Here is a 14,368-nt window from a genome sequence, read left to right on the forward strand (position 1 = left end):
AAACGAGAAAGAAGATCAAGGAAACAGTGTGGTGTCAGTGTCAGAGAGAGAGGGAGTAGAGGATAGAGAAAAGGATCGATCTTAGAGAGAAAAGGAGACAATAGAGAGACAAAGGTAGTGAAATGAAGAAAATAGTGTGGAGAAAGAGACGGAAGAGAAAAGACAGAAAGAGACAGAGAAAGACAGCGAGCGGGATAAAGAAGGAGAGCTTTAGAGAGAGAGATCATGAGATAGAGCGATAGAGAGAGTGATAGATATATATATATATATATATATATATAAAGAGCGAGAGAGATCTTTAGTCTCCACATCTCTCTAGCTTTCTATTCAACACGTCTCTGTTACTGATAACATGCAAAACAATGCCTTTAACATTGCAAAGCATCCCAAGGCAGTTCACAGAATTACCATGTAAACAAAAATACAGATACTGAACCATGCCAGCAGATACAAGTACAAACAGAATGGCAACTGCTCTGCATATGAGCACATGAAACTGTGGACTAGAGTTCCGCACACAGCTCAGTCTATCAGTGAAATCAGTCCATCATGGAAAACAGCCTCTCCTCCATGGCTTCACTCTACACATCTCGCTGACTCAGTCAAGACCGTAAGATATAAGAGCGCCTATAGAGTCTGCTCCATCATTGCATCATGGCTGATCCATTTTCTCTCTCAGCCCAATCTCATGCCTTCTCCTTGTATTCCTTCATGCCGTGACCAATCAAGAATCTATCAAGCTCTGCCTTAAATGTACGTAAAGACTTGGCCTCCACAGCTGCCTGTGGCAACGGATCCCACAGATTCACCATTCTGGTATCAGAATGGAAAGTAGCCAACATAATCAAACATCTCACTCACCTCAGGCAGTTTTCTCATTCTTCCTGTCATAATAAACCACTTCAAGAGGCTAAGCACAGCACATATTAACTCTAGCTTCCCAAACTCTTTACCCTTACTGGCTTTTCACCTGGAACCTACCAGCCTTCTCCTTCCCACCCTCCCCCCACCTTCTTTATAGGGCCTCTGCCCCTTCCCTCTTCAGTCCTGACGAAGGGTTCCAGCCCAAATCGTTGACTCATCGTTTCCATGGATGCTGCCCGAACTGCTGAGTTCCTCCAGCGTGTTGTGAGTGTTGCTTGACCCCAGCATCTGCTGAGTATTTTGTGTTTACGATTTGCTATTCCACTGCGAAGTCTCTTCGAGGTATGTCTACCCTGAAGAAGTTTAAATCGTCCCTTCGATGGGAGTTCAGTGAGACCCTCTCTCACTGCTCCCCCTCTGTGATCTCCGCCTCTCTCCGACTCTTCGACCAGATCCTCACCCAGACCTGCTACCACAGCCACGTCTCCTTCCTGGGAACGTATATCCCTATGTCACTCTGCCCCCTCCCCCAGCTGCCTATCACCTCAGTCATGGTTCCGCCTCCTTCTACTACCCATTGTATCTTCCCCTCTTCCTTCTTCACCTTTCCTGCCTATCACCTCCCTGCTTGGACAGTAAAGACACCTAAGTTAGACTATTGTTTATTGACTACTGCTCTGCCTTAATTCCAAGAAAACTCAGCACGAAACTCTGACACCTGGCTGAAGACAACTGCCACTGCACTAGGTCCTTGACTTCTTGACCAACAGACTACAATCAGTAAACTTAGGCAGCAATACCTCTACCATGATTATTCTAAACCCCAATGCCCCATAGGTTACATTCTCAGCCCACTGCTCTACTCCCTGTACACTCACAACTGCATGGCCAGATTCTGCTCTAAATCCATCTACAAGTTTGCAGATAATGTCACGGTAGTGGGCCGTATCTCAAATAATAATGGACTGGAGTACAGGAAGAAGATGACAAAAACCTTTCCCTCAGTATTAGCAAAACATAAGAGCTGGTCATTGATTTCAGAAAGGGGAGTGGTGCCCATGTTCCTGTTTGCATCAAAGGTACTGAGATTAAAATGGTTGAGACCTTCGCCAACAGCCTGTCTTGGTCCAACTACTGTATGTAGACATCATGGCCAAGAAATCTCACCACCTCAGTGCCATGATCAAGAAAACTCACTGATGTCTCTACTTCCTCAGAAATTTGGTATGAACCCATTGACCCTTACCAAAGTTCTTTTCTTTCTTTTTAAATCTTTTTATTAATTTTTCCAAAATTATAAACAAAATAACAATGTTGATACAAAAAGAGATTGGAATAATCTTATTGTTAATAAACATATACAAAAAAGATTTCAGATAACACAGGTATAATAGACTTCCAAACTCATGATGTAATTAATCATAGAGAAAAAAGAAATAAAAAGAAAAAAAATACAAAGAAAACCCCCCCCAAAAAAAGAAAAAAAAAGAACTAAATACTAAACCCAAAAAAGCAAACGGAACAAAACAGGGCTAGACCAATACCTTAAATCAAACACGTCCAGTAACGTCGTCAACTCTGCTCCTCTATTCATATATTTTAAGTTAATAAGAAGGATTCGGGAAGGTCAAATTACATCATATGAAAATGTTGAATAAACAATTTCCAAGTTTCTTCAAATTTAACCCAAGGATCAAAAATATCACTTCTAATTTTTTCTAAATTTAAACATAATATAGTTTGGGAAAACCATTGAAATGTAGTAGGAGGATTGGTCTCCTTCCAGTTCAATAGAATAGATCTTCTGGCCATTAAAGTAACAAATGCAATCATCCAACAGGCTGAAGAAGACAAAGATCTATGTTCTACCATTGGCAATCCAAAAATTGCCATAATAGGATGGGGTTGTAAGTCAAAACATAGAACTGTTGAGATAATATCAAAAATAGCTTTCCAATATTTTTCCAAAAGAGGACAAGACCAAAACATATGAGTTAACCAAAGTTCAAAGTAAAGTTATTATCCAAGTACATATATCTCAACATATACAACCCTGAGCTTTATTTTCTTGCAGGCATTCACAGTAAATTTAAAGAAACACAACAGAATCAATGAAATACTGTACACAGCAGAGACGGACAAACAACCAGTGTGCAAAAGACAACAAACTGTGCAACTACCAAAGAAAAAATAATAATAACCATAAATAAGTAAGCAATAAATATTGAGAACATGAGTTGTAGAGCCCTTAAAAGTGTGTCCATGGGTTGTGGAATCAGTTCAGTTTTGGGGTGATTGGAATTGTCCCCTCTAGTTCAACAGCCTGATGGCTGAGAGGTAATAACTGTTCCTGAACCTGTTGATATGAGTCCTGAGGCTCCTGGACCTTCTTCCTGATGGTAGCAGTGAGAAGAGAGCATGACCTGGCTGGTGGGGATCCCTGACGATGGATGCTGCTACTTTAGAAATCACAGGTTAATACTGTGAAAATAATGTGTCAATTACAATTAATGCAGTCAGCTTTTGCCTGTGTGTGTCACTGAGTGCAGTTTTTGGGAGCTGCAACCAAGAAACTTCAAAGGCAAATGGGATCTCAGCCTTTAAACTGGTCCAGAAATTGATAGTGAAGTCAAAGAGTCTGCTCGCTCTCTTCCCAATGCCACCTGAGCCTCAGTCATTTTGTTTTTCTGCAATAACTTCCTCCAGACATTTTAAATGCAAATATTGCGGTACCTCAGTCACCATGCTCTACAAATGTCACTCCATTCAAAACAGGAACTTGCTGCGTGGTTGTTTCAGAATAATGTGCTGTTAACTGCAACAACAGCTTGCAATTGGCGACACAGATTGGTTCAACTCAGCCCAGAGAACTTTATGGCACTGGACTCAGGAATGATGGACGACTATGAGAGAGCAGCAGTTACAAAGGCAATCTTCCACTGAATCTAATCAGTTAATCAGTGGTTTTGCTGCCTTGCAGCGTATTATGCTTACGCTGCTAAAACCATATACAACTTTAATAAATATCTCATGCCCTACTGAATGTAGAGCACCACAAATGTCGACATAGAAGAAGGAGATGTGAACTCTGTCCTGCTTGTGCAAATCCCAGGCCTTGGCCTCTTGCCTAATTGGTGCTTTTTCCTCTTGCTCCTTCTTGAGCACCGTTAAAAAATCTTCCTTTTCAACCACCCCTGAAGTGAACTCTGTGAATAAAGAAGAGTTTCCATCCATTGCATTTAGGATGGCACGGCAGTGTAGTGGTCAGCACAATGCCTTTACAGTACAGGCAACTCCAGTTCAATTCCCATTGCTGCCTGTCTGGAATTTGTACAGTCTCCCCGTGACTGCATGGGTTTCCTCCGGGTGCTCCGGTTTCCTCCCAAAAGATGTACCAGTTGGCAGGTTAATTGGTCATTATACATTGTCCCGTGATTAGGCTAGGGTTAAATTGGGAATTGCTGGGCAGCCCGGCTTGAAAGGGCAGAAGAGCCTACGTGCTTCATCTCAATAAATAAAGAAATATCTTCAATTGAGGGTTGGGATACGGAAAGGAACAGGACAGAGTCAGGTGTGGGCACTGTGCTTGGAAACAGGGTGTGTGAGCATCAATTGCCCAGTAATGGAGCTGAGTGTGCAGGCATCAAGTGCCTGGGGAGAGAGCCATGTATGTGGTTAGAGTTCTTGGAAACAGGGCTGCGTGGTGTAACTGGAGTACTGTGCGGAATGGCTGGGCTGTGGGACAGGATCCAGGGCCTGGGTGGGAAGACAAGCTGGTGGGCAGGTAAAACAAGGCCAGGAATATAGACAGGTGTGGGGCTGTTAGCAGGAGAGTGTTTGCGATGGGAAGCTGCAGGCCAAGGTGGGGTCTGGGTTAGGGACCAGGTACTGGTTACAACTGAGCTGGGAAGCCAGACTGTGACAGGGGTTGGGAATCAGGTCCCAAGGCCACGACTGGGATCAGAAACTGGAATGTGGCTGGAATAGTGGGAATCATTTCTCCTAGAGAATCCATGTGATTTTCTTTAAGAAGTGCCCAGGAGCATAATTCCTAGCTTCTGACAACTGATATAATCCAGTACCCAACAGAACTCTGCCATTTTCATCTTCCCCTTTAAATTTTCTTGTGCTTGCCTGCATACCTGTCAATCTCTACATTTGACTTTTATAATCCGTTCCTTTCTCTTTGTAGTTCACGCTTTTCCCTCGCCATCATTTCCTTGGCCAAGTTTCACATATTTGCAAAAGCCTCTTTATTCTTCAGAACTGCTGTTACTTGCCAGGGCTATTAACATCCTGTGTCCACCATTTTGCACTGTGTGTGTCCTGTGGGATTTGATTCCAACGTAATGCATACTTGTTAGAAAGTATGAACTATGTGTTAAAATGATTGGTTAATGTGTATTCTGGTTAACAGGAAATGAAATAGGGAGCATGTGAAAGGGAGAGGGAGCGAGGGAAAGTAAGAAAGGAATATAGAGCAAGAGAGAGAGATAGGGAGATAAAGCAAAAGAAACAGACTCGGAAAATATAGTGGTGACTGACAGGTGGTGGAGAGCTGAAAGAAAGATAGAGCAGAGCGAAATGAGGGAGGACAGAAGAGAAAAGTAGTCAGGTAGAGAAATACCAAGAAAGACTTAAAAGGGGTTGTGAGATGCCATTTTTTTCACATAAGAGAGTGGTGAGTCCATGGGATGAGCTGCCAGAGGAGGAGAAACAATTACAAGAGAGATAAAGAGGAAGTGAGGTAAAGGACACAGAAGGTAGTGAATGGATTATGATAGAGTGTGGTGTGCAAACGAAGATAATGTGTGTATGACTGAAGTTCATGCTCACAGAAAGTTCAGCTGAGCATGAAGGATAAGAAATGGAAAGCTAGGAAGCAAAACAGTAAGAGTTGAAAACAGAACAAGAGAAAGTGAGAGAAGGGAAAAATGTAGGAGAGAAAATTAATTCAAAAAAAGGGGATGAGGGATATAAAGGGACAGAGAGGACAAGCCTGAATTACTGAGAGTGATGGGGGAATGAGCAAGTGAGACAGAGAAGGAGAAAGACATGAGAAAGGGAGAATGATTCAGATAGGGATTAGAGTCAGAAAGACAGCAAGGAGAATTACAGTGAGAGATACAGATGACAGGAAAATCAATGTACCAAGGAAGGTGGGAACGGAACTGTATAGAAAGACGGAATTACAGGCAAAGGATCAACTGAGAGAAAGAGGATTGGGGTATAAAATCATAGTGACATGTGGAAGCAGAGAAGCAGAAAAGATTAAGAACAAGAAATGAGGAAGGGAAGGGAATGAAAATTAAAGCATAGAGGAAAATAGAAAAGGGGAGGGTGAGAAACCAGGTCATTGCAGGGTAGGAAGTCATGTGACTCCCAAATTTAAGTAATTTACCAATGTGGACCTACTTGATACATATTCCCAGAAGCAAGATCAGCAAAAAATGACTTCCTCATTATTGAAACATAAAGTTCAAGTAAGTCCTTTTGAACGCATCTCAGGACCTGCACCCCCTCTTTTTCCCCTTGTTATTGCTATCCCAGTCTCTATTTGAATAGCAAGATCCCCTTATCACCATGACTTTTGCACATTCTGACAATTTCCCTGTTCTTGTTCTGAATACCAGGAAGCCAATTATCATCACATGAGCCTTCACGATAGACTCCGCAAATATGGGAACCTAAAATCTTCACAGTAAATTCCCATAGATGTTCAGGCAGTGCTCCATTTATTAAGTACTGTACTGAACGGCAACCACACAGTGTGTACCAGTGACCTTTCTGTTATGTAATATATCAATATATCAAGGTCAAAAATGACTCACTTCCACTCCAATTCCGCCGACTTCCAGGTGAGTGATGAGTTCCGTATGGGACTGACAGACTCTCCTACAGCTGTGACAGGAGGTGCTTAACATAGTTTGAGAAGTGATGTAATACTTCCATTAACAGCATTGGGCTTCTGTGTGCTCCAGAGTTGAAGTTCTCAATGCACCTTCTCTTTTTTTGGGCGGAATTGATGGGAGGCCTGGAAAAGATCCTTAAATCTAGTGGACTAGAACGTATAAGCAAGGATGTACTGTGGAGGCTTTATAAGGTGTTGGTCAGACCGCGTCTGGAATATTGTCAGCGATTTTGGGCCCCATTGTCTGGTTCTAGGGAGGGTCCAGAGGAGGACCACAAGAATGAAGGACTCATCTTATGAGGAGCATTTGAAGTCTCTGGGTCTGCACTTGATGAACTTCAGATGGATAAGGGCTGATCTGATTGCAACCCACTGGATACTGAAAGGCTTGGATAGAGTGGACGTGTAGATGCCTACATTAGAGGGAGAGTTTAAGATCCGAGCGTACAGACTCAGAATCCTTTTAAAACTGACTTGAGGGGTAATTTCTACTGACAGCGTGGCGAGTCTGTGGATTTCATTGCCACAGAGGGCTGTGGAAGCCAAATCACTGGGTGCATTAAAGGAAGAGATAGGTATTTGATTGGTAAAGGGAGGGGTAAAAGTCATAGAAGAAGATAGGATAATGGGGTTAAAAATAATCAGCTACAATTGAATGGTGGAGCGCACTTGATGGACCAAATGGTCTAATTCTGCTCCTATATTTTATGATCATATAGTCTTAAGAATCCTTTCCTCTGTCAGCCTATAACCTCTTGCCTTGGAAGAACTCCAAGCAGTAATCTGTGCAGGAGTCTGGCATCTGGGGTGTAAACCAGGGGGCTTGAAAGTTAGAAATGACTGGGTGCCGATTCTCAATGCTGAGAATGCTGAGTGAGCAGAGGGGAGGGCCACTGGGTCCCCTATCCTACCAATGGATTTGGAACATTCTGTGGAGGAATCACTGGCGGTGTCTCTCTGCAGTTTTACGAGATACCTGCGGTAGGTATGAGGATAACAGGTCTTAATCAAAGTGTTTCCACCAACCTGCCTTTGTTGCACACTACCCGCTAACAACAAATGTTTAGAGAGTCATAGATTAATGCAGCATAGAAGCACGCCCTTCAGCCCAACTAGTCCAAGTTGACCACAGCACCTTCCCTGCTAGTCCCAGTTGCTCCAAACCAGCCCATAACACTCCAAACCCTTCTCCTCCATGTACCTACCAAGTGCCTCTTAAATGTTGCAATTGTACTCATCTTAACCACTTTTTCTGGCAGTTCATTCCAAGCCCTCACTACCCACAAAAGAAGTTTATAATAAACCCCAGAACATCTTCCTACATCTCAATGAAGGCAATCATCCACGGATAAAATTCATCCTTACCTTAAGTGTGCCAGAGTAGACTTTGATCATTTTAGAAAAATAGAACCTGAAATCCAGCATATAGGTTCAGGGTCCACTGGGCAGCAGTAATCTCTGCTCTCTGACCTGCTGCCTAGACTAAGGCTTCCTCAAACAATTGCAATACTGCTGAACAAACAACAACTCTAGTCTTGCTTAGTTAAGCAACTCCAGCAGAAGCAGAATCAGAATTCTGGTTAATAATATGTCATGAAATTTGTTGTTTTGTGGGAACAGTACATTGCAATACATATTAATAATTACAATAAGTATATATTTAAAAATTAAATTAAATAAGTAGCACAAAATGAGAGCAAAAAAAAGTGAGGTAGTGTTCTTGGGTTCATTGTCCATTCAGAAATCCGATGGCATAGCAATCACAATGTTAGTGACTCTCATGCCAATGAATTAACAAAATGGGGACACAGGAAACCGCAGACACTGGAATCTGGAGCCAAAAACAAACTGCTAGAGGAGCTCAGCAGGTCAAGCAGCCTCTGTGGAGCCAAAGGAATCATCAGCATTTTGTGTCAAAACCTTACATCAGAACATTTGCCCTACCAGTACCTTTCTTCAGGTAGAATTTGTGTGGGCAATCCTTTCAGAGGATTTGACAGGAGTACATGGAAGTCATTGTTTCTTTTCCCATTGTTCCTGGATAGACATATGCATGCAAAAAAAAAATCTTAATTACAATCCTAAAGCATTTAAATTTTACTGTGCTGGATAATCTAAATGATAAATAATTACAGAATAAGCAATCCCTGCCCTACAACTGAAAACCAACTCCAAGCAATTTTACACAATAAACAATCCACAACATATTTCAGAATATAGGTTCAGGGTCCAAATCCATATAGATACGTTTATTGTCATCACTTTGAATCAGCATGATCTCTATATACTTTTTTCAATAAAAAACTAATCTTTCCTTTCTGGATTAATAGCCCCTGTAACACAAAAAATCCCTTTTGAACTGAATACACAAATCCCTACAGCAAACCATCCTTATCTTCCACACTTAATAGAGAAAGCTAGAAATACACAACAAATCAGGCAACATGTACTCAGTGGCCATTTTACCTAATAAAATGGCTACTGAGTATATGTTTGTGGTCTTCTGCTGCTGTACCCTATTCATTTCAAGGTTCCATGTGTCGTGCACCGACAGATGCTCTTCTGCACACCACTGTTGTAATTACTGTGCTTATTTGAGTTACTGTCACATTCCTGTCAGCTTGAATCAGTCTGGCTATTCTCCTCGGACCTCTCTCATCAACAAGGCATTTACACCCACTAAACATTTGTTGTTTCTCGCACCATTCTCTGTAAACTCTAGAGGCTTACATGTGAAAATCCCAGGAGACCAGCAGTTTCTGAGATACTCAAACCACCCTGTCTGGCACCAACAATCATTCCATGGTCAAAGTCGCTTAGGTCACATTTCTTCCCCATTCTGATGTTCAGTCTGAACAATAACCAAACCTCGTGACCATGTCTGCATGCTTTTATGCATTGTGTCTGTCATGGTCCGGTCCGTGAAGCCTGCATTCCAGTTCATGGTCCAGTCCATGGACTCCAGGTCTTCCGGCTGGCCCTTGTTTCAGTTGGGCTTAATCATAGGCACCTGATGCTCGTCCTGAGGCTGGGAACATAAGTGGACCTGGGTTCGAGTGTGGTTGATGATTAGATCAGTTATAGATTATGGTTCTGCTGTTACGGCAGTGCTTGGAAAACTAGACACTGTGCGGTCCAAAGCACTTAGACTCTGTTGTGGAGCTTTTAGAACAAACATCAGTCCCGGCATTATGTGTGGAGATGGGAGAAGTGCCTCTGTATTTAAGACAAATTCAGTTGGGCCTGTAGTATTGGGTAAAACTAAATGGATTCAATCACAGCTATCCACCAAAGTGACTTTTGCAGGGGAAGTTGGAGCGCCAAAGTAAAATTAAAAGATACCCATTTTTAGATTTGATTAATAACTGGGCTGTGAAATTGGAACTGACTGAGGAAGACAGAGCTGACCAAATTTGCTTGCCACCCATCCCTTTTTGGCTCTTTCCAGAACCAGAAGTAGACCTATTCCTCCTTTTTCAGCTTCAAGGAAGCAGTGCAATTTCATCAGCGTTGATCACAAATGAATATTTAAATAATAATTTGGGATCTTATCTGAAGATTTTTACTGATGGCTCAGTGGACGCAGAGAGCAGTTGGGCAGGATTTGGGATGTATGCATCTCAACTTGGAGTTAAGATTAGTCACCGGGTTTCAGATGGTGTTTCTGTCTTAGCAACAGAATTATTAGCAATCCTCTGGGCCTTATGGTGGATAGAAGACTCTCGACCACGTAGGGTTATCATCTGTTCGGATTCTGCTGCTGCCTTAGAGGCTATAAAAGGGAATAAATCAAAAGCTCGTCCTAACATAGTTATTGAGATTCTCTTAGTGTTGTTTAGAGTAGGGAAGATGGGTTGTGCAGTTAGATATTCATGGATACCTGGGCATGCTGGGGTGGAAGGAAATGAAATTGTGGATGGCATTGCAAAGTCTTCCTTACAGAGCAGGCAAGTAGAAATTAGAGTTTCCCTAGGCAGAGCAGAATTGAGAAGTAGGATTAAAAAAGGTATAGAGAACAAGTGGCAGGAGGATTGGAAAAATGAATTAAGGGGCAGGCATTATTTTTCTAGTCACCCACTAGTTAAAAAGGTCTTGTGGTGTCCAGGAATTTTCTGCATTGTATCAGATTTTATGGATATATAGTACTTTGCATTCAAATTAACTAAATACGGAGCAGCAAAATAAACAGCTCCAGACAATTTCACAGGAGGGAAAGTTTATCATACCTAATGATTGCAAACATCCAACCTATGTACACCTGCACATATGAAGAAGTGCCCACAATATTATTAAATTCAGAGTCCCACATACGTACATATGTGGGTTCCTACAAGGGGCAGAACTTGTTTTTTTCTCTCCCCCTCTCTTTTTTTTGATTTTATGTGCTTTTTGCATTATTCACAATAACACTATGCAGTTATGGTTAGCATTTGAAGTGATTTTTCATAAGTTTATGACTTGTAAGTAGAATCAATTGTTGGGCTTCTGTGAAAATAGAACCCATTCATTGCCCAGGGATGACCTGTGGTTCCAACAGAATTCCAAAATGGGGCCAGCAACAAAAGCACATCAATGGGACACGCAAATGAGATACCCTGTCCGTGCAGGTGCTGGGGATGAGGTGGAATACTTGATGGGAGGAGTTCAGAGAAAGTTTACTCAACTAATATGTGAAATAGGTGAATTTTCTTATGAAGAAGAGCTGGGCAGGCTAGCTTAGAACAGAGAAAGACAGTTTAGAATCAGAATCTGGTTTATTATCTCTGACATAGGTTGTGAAAGCTGTTTCTACAATATTGAGCATGGGTCTTCAGGCTCCCAGATAGAAATAACAAGAAGCGGCCATGTCCCAGATGGGGGTGGGGGGACCTCAATGATCAAAGCCACCTTCTTCAGGCACTGGCCCTTGAAGATGTGTTCAATGGTGGGGAAGATTGTGCCCTGATGGAGCTGGCAGAGAACACAACCCTCAGCAGCCTCGTTCGACCCTCCATACCAGGCCTGTGTTGGAGCTAGTCAGGATGCTCTCCACAGTAGAAATTTGGAAATAGTGTCTTTGGTGACACACCAAATCTCCTCAAACTCCTAACGAAGTATTGCCACTGGAGTGCCTTCCTGGTGATTGCATTAATGTGTTGGGTCCAGGACAGGTCCTCTTAAGATGTTGATGCCAGGAAGTTGAAGCTGCTCAAGCTTTCCACTGCTGACCCCCTCAAAGAAGATTGCTGTGTGTTCTCTTGTCTTCCCCTTCCTGAAGACAACTATCAACTCCTTTAAATTTAGATTTAAATTATTCAAAGGCAACATAAATTACTCAAGGGTTAGCTGTTGATTAATGTCATGTTCTTGCTATTTTACAAATGTGGAATGACAGGCTGGATTGCGTGCTTCTGTACACTGCCAGGGGACTGTACCATTGGTTGCTGGACATTGTCACCCAGGGTCTTGGACCATACATATGATTTTTTTCCAAGTCAATATGCTTCTTTGCTCACTATTTTGAATTATGTTACTCGCTATTTTTGATTGCTTGCTATTTTGAATGTTTTTCACCTTGGCCCCAGAGGAACGCTGTCTCGATCAGCTGTATCTATGTATGGTTAGAATGATAATTAAACTTGATTTCATTTCATAGTCTTCGGAGAGGCGTCTCATTGGGAAATTTTTTCTTGACCTTAATACTTTTCAAGGTCTCCACACCAAATGGACAGATATTAGGCATGGCTGCGTTAACAGGCGCACATTTTGTTACATAGTGTCAGTAGGAGAGTGGGCAAAGGGTCCTTAGAAAAGCTCCAGCTGGTGGAGAAAGGAGAGACAAAGGGACAAGTCCAACACTGGGTACTCAGGGAGCAGGACTTTTAGCTGACCCTCAACACAATGTACAGTATGAACCCACTGAGTTCTCTAATTTCAAGTAAACTGGTCTCTTTGTCCATGTTCTGCCTCCTCCTGATCTATTCAGTTCTACCTACACTCATCCCATCAGCCACACAATCCTACCACCAGCTCTGGGTCATCCCCTCTGTTTCTGCGCTCTCCACAGATGCAGACCAACATGCCTGGCTTATCCAGCATTTTACCTTACTTCAGATTTACGACTGCTTTGTTCAGTCCCTTTGAACTCCAGTGTTGCTTTATGTTTCCTTTCTCTGTTCCCCTCCTCCAGGTGGCTTAGATGCCATTAACGATTCTCTGCCACTCACTATTAGCCAACACCAGTGTCATCTTTTTTTTTCTTAGTCTAACTCTGTCACAGACACTCCCTTTGTTTTCATCCCCTTTCCTGCAGTTTTAAACACGTCTGTGTTTTAACTCTTAATTTAATCTAATTTAGAGATACAACAAGGATCAGGCCCTTCTGGCCCAATGAGACTGCATCACCCAATTATATCTCTGTGATCATAAGACCATAAGATATAGAAGTAGGCCATTCGATCAATAAACCTACTGACCCGTCTTAGAGGGAGGAAACCAAAGCACCTGGAGGAAACCCACACAGCCGCTGGGACAACAGGCAAACTCCTGACGGACACTGGCGGAATTTGAAGCCAGGTTACTGGTGTTGTAATAGTGTTATGCTACCACGCTGCCCTTCATACAGTAGCTCTGACCAAACAGTGATCAACCTGGAGCATTAACTCTAAACACTAATGTTAAACATTCTCTCTCCGCAGCATTTTTAGTTTTTAATTCCCAATTTGCGCCATTTGCAGGTTTTTTTCTCCCCATTCAAGTAACAAAGTGATCAGCTATGACTTCTTATAGGCAGCAGGGAAACGAGTAGATCTTTGTAACAATTGGGAAATAAGTGAGGACCCTTCATCAGGACTAACTGAAAGAAGAGATAGTAAGAGGGTCTCAGCTGGAAACGTCGACTGCACCTCTTCCTATAGATGCTGCCTGGCCTGCTGTGTTCACCAGCATCTTGTGTGTGTGTTGATATAATTACATCACACCACTCTGTTTATACTTGAAAGATGTTTCCTGAAATTCTGAAAATCAAGTGCACCATCATATGCACAAGTATGGAGAGGTACAGGTATAATGAACATGCACATACGTAGGAAAAGACACCACACAGAATAAATTATTATCCATGCATTATACATAGGTTACACGAAAGATAAATAAAAAAAGATAAAGATTAGCTTTATTTGTCACATTTACATTGAAACAAATAGTGGAATTCATCATTCACATCAAATCAAATCGGCAAGGGGCTTCCAGCATGCTCACAGCTTACTAACCCTGACCCGAACTGTAGGTCTTTATGTGGGAGGAGAACGCTGTGCCAGGAGAAAACCCATCCGTAAGGTCACCAGGAGAATGACAGCAGCAGCAGGAACTGAATTCTGATCGATGATCACAAACGATGCAAAGCAATTCTGCTAGTCACTATGTTACTGTGATGACAGTGATGAGAGAAAGGAAAGGACTGTGTAGAAACAAGAACTTAGTCCAAAAAAAACATACAGACACAATCAATTATAAGTCTTTAGCAGTGCAAGTATATTGGTGATGTAGAGGTTTAGAGTCGGTTCAAAAACTTGGTGGTTACCGATACATAATCTTAAAGAAAATATGTTGAAA

The 14,368-nt window shown here is 42.1% G+C and overlaps 1 protein-coding gene across 1 annotated transcript in view; it reads right to left on the bottom strand.

Annotated features, from left to right (window-relative positions):
• Window positions 1-14,368, bottom strand: part of itpka (inositol-trisphosphate 3-kinase A) — an 88,693-nt gene that overhangs the window by 28,110 nt on the left and 46,215 nt on the right. The window lies entirely within an intron of this gene.

This window comes from Mobula birostris, chromosome 1 (assembly GCF_030028105.1).
Source record: "Mobula birostris isolate sMobBir1 chromosome 1, sMobBir1.hap1, whole genome shotgun sequence".
NCBI lineage: Eukaryota > Metazoa > Chordata > Chondrichthyes > Myliobatiformes > Myliobatidae > Mobula > Mobula birostris.